This window comes from Loxodonta africana, chromosome X (assembly GCF_030014295.1).
Source record: "Loxodonta africana isolate mLoxAfr1 chromosome X, mLoxAfr1.hap2, whole genome shotgun sequence".
Lineage (NCBI taxonomy): Eukaryota > Metazoa > Chordata > Mammalia > Proboscidea > Elephantidae > Loxodonta > Loxodonta africana.
In genome coordinates this window covers 152,600,115-152,606,114 of record NC_087369.1, presented here as the reverse complement: position 1 = coordinate 152,606,114, position 6,000 = coordinate 152,600,115, and positions in this window count along the sequence as shown.

Sequence of the window (6,000 nt, the reverse complement as noted above, 5' to 3'; positions counted from 1 at the left end):
CATAGAGAGATAGTATTGGCTGCTTTTACGGGTAAGTGGCTTAACCCTATGGGGACTGATTTCCTGCACCTTATTTGGATACTGATTGACGGATCCCCCTCTCTGCACTCAACTGGCCAATCCCCTTGCCAGTGGCTGCATCTATCTGCAAAACAACTGAGGTTTTCCAATGGCTGGGGACTGGTTTCTTCCCTGGGCAAAAATAGCAAACTCCTCCATGGGGTAGGGCCCTGTAAGGAGGGGCAATTGTCCAGAAGGCTTCAAGCCCAGGGGGAGAGAAATCTGCCAAGCCCTTCTCTCTTTTTCACAGAACCAAGACAAAAGGCCACAGAAAGACACTCAATTCCCAACACGGGGGAGGGGGGGAGGGAAGGGGGGACCTGAGCTTGCCTCCTGGGTTCCAGAAGGCGGGAGTAGCACCTCCCAAGGCCCAGAGGCAAGGCCAAGGCCAAGGCCTCCTGGGTTCCGGAGGGAAGGACCACCGCCATTCTGAGTACCGGAGACCAGATCCAAGCGGTCGTGATTTCCAGGAGAGGGGAGAGAGGCTCCCTCTCGGGTCCTGCCCTGCTCAGGCAAGTGTCCCATCTCTTTGAACTCAGCGGACAGGAGTCACGAGGCCCCCGACTGCACCAGAAAGCCTCCAGTCCTAAGTCGCGGGGGCATCCGAATGGACCTGCAGGCCGCCGGTCCGAAGGCGCGAGGACACCCGACTGTACCAGAACGCCTCGTGTCCGAAGGCGCCGCGGGAGCACACAACGGCACCAGAAACCTCTGGTCCGAAGGCGCGGGGGCACCCCACTGCATCAGCAAGCCTCTGGTCAGAAGGCGCGAAGGCACCCGACTGCACCAGCAAGCCTCTGCTCCAAAGGCGCGGGGACACCCGACTGCACCAGAACGCCTCGGGTCTGAAGGCGCGGAGACACACATCTGCACTAGAAAGCCTCTAGTCCGAAGCCGCGGGGGCACCCGACTGCATCAGCAAGCCTCTGGTCAGAAGGCACAGAGGCACCCGAATGCACCAGAAAGCCTCCGGTCCTAAGGCGCGGGGACACCCGACTGCACTAGAACGTCTCTGGTCCGAGGGCGGCGGGGGGCACCCGACTTGCACCAGCAAGACTCCGGTGCCAAGGCGCGGGGATACCCTACTGCACCAGCAAGCCTCCGGTGGGAAGGCGCGGGGGCACCGGACTGCGCCAGCAAGCCTCTGGGAAGAAGGTGCTCACCTTCTCTTGGTCTCTGAGTCCTCAAGCGCACTGTAGCACGACTCGCTAGTTTGCGAGGCAGCCCACCAGGCCGTCCTCGCGCACAGTATCCTGGTTCAGCTGCCACCACCCCAGTGTTAACAGCTCTGTCTCCCTGGGGGTAGTGCCTTCTCAGCCAGGAAACCTCCTGCCCAAAGACATGCTCCACCCTAGCTTCCTCTTCTGGAGGACAGCGAGGTTCACGTACCTCCTCTGTGGGGATGAGTGCCTATTTCGGCAAGTGGCTTGATCCTGTTGGGCTGATTTTTGCGCCTCGTTTGCATAATACCCCACCAATCCCCTCTCTGCACTGAACTGGACAATCCCCTTGCCAGTGGCTCCCCATTTTCTATATAACATCTGAGGTCTTCTGCTGGCAGGGACTGGCTTCTTCCCTGGGCAAAAGTAACAAATGTCTCAAGGACTAGGGCCAGCGTAACGAGGGCAATTGTCGCAACTCCTCAGGGCCCAAGGGGGGGAAGAAAAGATGCCAAGCTGTTTTCTTTTTCTGTCTTTCGTAACGGACCAAGCATAGGCCCAAAATGCCCAAAACCCAATGCTGTCCACCTGGAGTGCTCCTCACAGAGATCCTACAGAACAGAGCAGAACTGCCCAATAGGGCTTCCAAGGAGCGGCTGGTGGATTCAAACTGCCGACCTTTGGGTTAGCAGCCGGACACTTAACCACTGCACCACCGGGGCCCCAAATAAAGAAAACCACATCGCCACATGGGGCCATAGCCCCCTGGCTTCCAGAAGGCAGGTCCAACACCTCTCAAGTCCCAGGGCCAGGGCCACTGTCTTCTTGAGTACCAGAGGGCGGAGTCAAGCCCCTCTGATTCCCGGAGGCAGGGACAACGGTCTCCTCTCGGGCCCCTGCCCTGTGTAGGCACTGTAACAGCTCCACCGACACGAGGCTCCTGGCAGGTGCCAACTCCACCAGAAAGCCCCCTGCCCGAAGGCGCTCAGCTCTCTTGGGCCACGGGTCCGCAGGCCCACCAGAGCTGCCTCTCTCCGGGGGCCAGGAACCCGATCGTGCCACCTGGCACCCTTCTCCTGGTTCTGCTGCCACCACTCCAGGATTACCGCTCTCTCTGTCTCCTGGGTCTAGGAGGTTGTCAGCGAGGGATTCCGGGTTCCAAGGGCACACTCTGCTCCAGGCTCTTCTTTGTGATCCTGGGGAGGTCCCGCCAACCTCTGTGGGATGGGTGCTTATACAGGCAACGGGCTTCAGCCTATTGGGTGGGCTTTTGGCACCGTAGCTACATAATAACTGACCGGTCCCCCTCTCTGGGCTAAACGGGCCAATCCCCTTGCAAGTGGCTCCCATCTATTTGCATAACCGGCTGACATTTTCCGCAGGCAAGGACTGGCTTTTCCCTGGGCAAGGGTAAAACGTTTCTCAGAAAGGGATCCAAAGAAGGGGGCCACCACCTACCTGAGCGCTAGAGGGCTTGGCCAGTGGCTTTCTGAACTCAAAGAGATGAGGCCATGGCCTTTCTGGGTTTCAGAGGGCGGAGCCACGCTTCCCTTTTGTACCAGAGAGCAGGGCTAAGCCCCTCTGATTTCTGAGAGAGGGGACAGGGCCCCTTGGGTTCAGGAGTGCAGGGACCATTGCCACTCGAGATCCAGCGGCCAGGGCCACCAGCTCCTCGAGTACCAGAAAGCTGGGCCTAGCCGGTCTCATCTCCAAGAGCAGTGACAAGACCTGCTGGGGTCCAGAGGGCAGACTTACTGCCTCCCGGAGTACTGGAGGGCAGGGCCAAGACTTTACCGTTTTCCAAGGAGGGGGACAGGGCCTTCTTGGTTCAAGAGGGTGGCCCCCGCCTCCAAGATCCCATGGGGGTAGGACCACCGACTCCTGGAGTACCAGAGGACGGGGCCTAGGCTTCTGATGTTTCCAGGAATCCAGGATATGGCCTCCTGGCCTCCAGAGGGTGGGGCGCCTGCTCCCTGGTCCCAAGGCAAGGGGCCAAGACCTCCCAGGTCCCCTGGGCCCAGGCTATGGCCTTCCTGAGAAGCAAAAGGGGGAGGGGACCAAGCCCTTCTGATTTCCAAGAGCCTGGAATATGGCCTCCTGGCTTGCGTCTCCCCCGGTCTCAGGATGGGGCCCATTATCTCCTGGATTGAGGAGTCCAGGGCCAACGCCTCCCAGGTCCCACGGGAGGGGTTTTTGCCGTCTGGTCTCTGGTGGGCGGGTCCACAGCCTGCTGGGGGGCCAGGGTGCCTGGCAGGTCCAAGCACTCCCGATTTTCAGGGTGTGGGCACATGGCCCCAGGGCTTCCAGAGGGCGGGGTCAGAAGGCCTCCCAGGTCCGGAGGTTGCAACACAGCCTCCTGGGTCCCAGAGAGCAGGTCCTCCGCCTCCCTCTCGGGATCCAGTTCACAGGGCCCGCCTTCCTGAGTACCAGAGGGCGGGGCCAAGCTCTTCGGATCTCCTAGAGGCCGATTTAGGATCTCCTGGGTAACAGACACGGGGGCCACTGCCTCCTGGGTCCAAGGGGTGGGACCACTGCCTCCGGGGATCCAGTGAGCGGGGCCACCGCCCCGTCGAGTACCAGAGGGCCGGGCCAAGCCCTCTTGATCTCCAAGAGGTGGGGACGGGCCGCCTGGGTTCCGACCCAAGGGCGGCTGCCTCCTAGGTCCCAGGGACCGGGCCGCTGCCTACTGGGTTCCAGAGTTCGGGGTCAACGCCTCCCAGGTCCCATGGGCGGCGCTGCTGTCCCGCCACGCTCTCCCCGAAGGCCCCCACCTTCGCCGCCGAATCCAGCGGGCGGGGGCCACCACGCCTCCAGTGCCAGAGGGCGGGGCCAAGCCCTCGTCATCTCCAAGAGGCGGGGCTGCAGCCTGCTGGGTTCCAGAGGGCGGGGGTCAACACCTCCCTGAGTAACGGAGGGCGGGGCCAAGCCCTACTGATATCTCAGGGGCGGGGACACGGCCTCCAGGGGCCAGACGGCGGAGCCACCGCCTCCCGGAGAACTAGAGGGCAGGGCCAAGCCCTTTGGATTTCCAAGGGCGGGGACCCGGTCTCCTTGGCCTCAAGAGGGCGGCCCCCAACCTCCCGGGTCCCTTGAGCAGGGCTATTCCACCCCGGATTCAGTGGGCCGGGCCACGCCTCCTCCAGTACCAGAGGGGGGGGCCCTAGCCCTTCTCAGTTCCAAGATGCGGGGTGAGGTGCAGTAGCAATAGTGTTGGCCTCGTCTGACTTCCAGGAGAATGGGAATCCCCATTAGCCCAAGCTGACTCCTATGAGGTGAAGGTCAGGCATACGTCCACTCTCCAATCTTCCTACCGATTCTGACACCAGCTGCCCTCCTCGCTTGGCACTCTCTACTTCTCTGCTGGGTTCAATAATTCCTTGCAATGGCCACACACAACTCACAGAACATACTCAGAGTTACACGGTTTATTAGGGAAGTAACATGGGATCAGGATTACGGAAGTAAGAGCAAGAGGACCAATGTCCAGAACCACGCAGGCAACCTCTGCAGGACTGCCCAAAAGTGAAGAGCACATCTCTTCCTTCTTCGGTGTAGGACAGCTCCCTCGCTCCCTCCATCTCTCTTTCTTCTCTCTTAGCAGACCTTACAGCCTCCTCCCAGCCCCATCAGGAGATGCATTCCCTCTGCCCCGCAGAACTGACCCCCTCTTGGGCCCTGAGGGACAGGCCTCTCTCACACCCCACACGACAGGGTTCTCTTGCTTCCCGCAGGAGAGGTTCCTCTCAGCACCTCAGGACGGGCCTTCTCTTGGCCTCTGCCTGCTCAGGCATGTGCTACAGCTCCTTGAGCTCTGCTGACGTGATCCCGAAGGCCACCAACTTTGCCAGCAAGCCTCCGGCCCAAGGTACTCAACTCTCTTGCTCTGTGGGTCCGCAAGCCCACTTTAGCTGCCTCACCCGTGGGCCAGAAAGCCGACCACGCCATCTCACAATGCTGTCCTGCTTCTGCTGCCGCCACTGCACTGCTATAGCTCTCTGGTCTCCTGGATGAGGAGGGTTCTCAGCAAAAGACCACGGGTCCAAAGGACACACTGCTCCAGGCTCTTCTTCTTGGGGATAGTGCGGTCCCCCCAACCCCAACATCTCTGAGATGGCTGCTTTTACGGGTAAGTGGCTTAACCCTATGCGACTGATTTCCTGCACCTTATTTGGATACTGATTGACGGATCCCCCTCTCTGCACTCAACTGGCCAATCCCCTTGCCAGTGGCTGCATCTATCTGCAAAACAACTGAGGTTTTCCAATGGCTGGGGACTGGTTCTTCCCTGGGCAAAAATAGCAAACTCCTCCATGGGGTAGGGCCCCTGTAAGGAGGGCAATTGTCAGAAGGCTTCAAGGCCCAGGGGAGAGAAATCTGCCAAGCCCTTCTCTCTTTTTCACAGAACAAGACAAAAGGCCACAGAAAGACACTCAATTCCCAACACGGGGGAGGGGGGAGGGAAGGGGGGGACCTGAGCTGGCCTCCTGGGTTCCAGAAGGCGGGAGTAGCACCTCCCAAGGCCCAGAGGCAAGGCCAAGGCCAAGGCCTCCTGGGTTCCGGAGGGAAGGACCACCGCCATTCTGAGTACCGGAGACCAGATCCAAGCGGTCGTGATTTCCAGGAGAGGGGAGAGAGGCTCCCTCTCGGGTCTGCCCTGCTCAGGCAAGTGTCCCATCTCTTTGAACTCAGCGGACAGGAGTCACGAGGCACCCGACTGCACCAGAAAGCCTCCAGTCCTAAGTCGCGGGGCATCCGAATGGACCTGCAGGCCGCCGGTCCG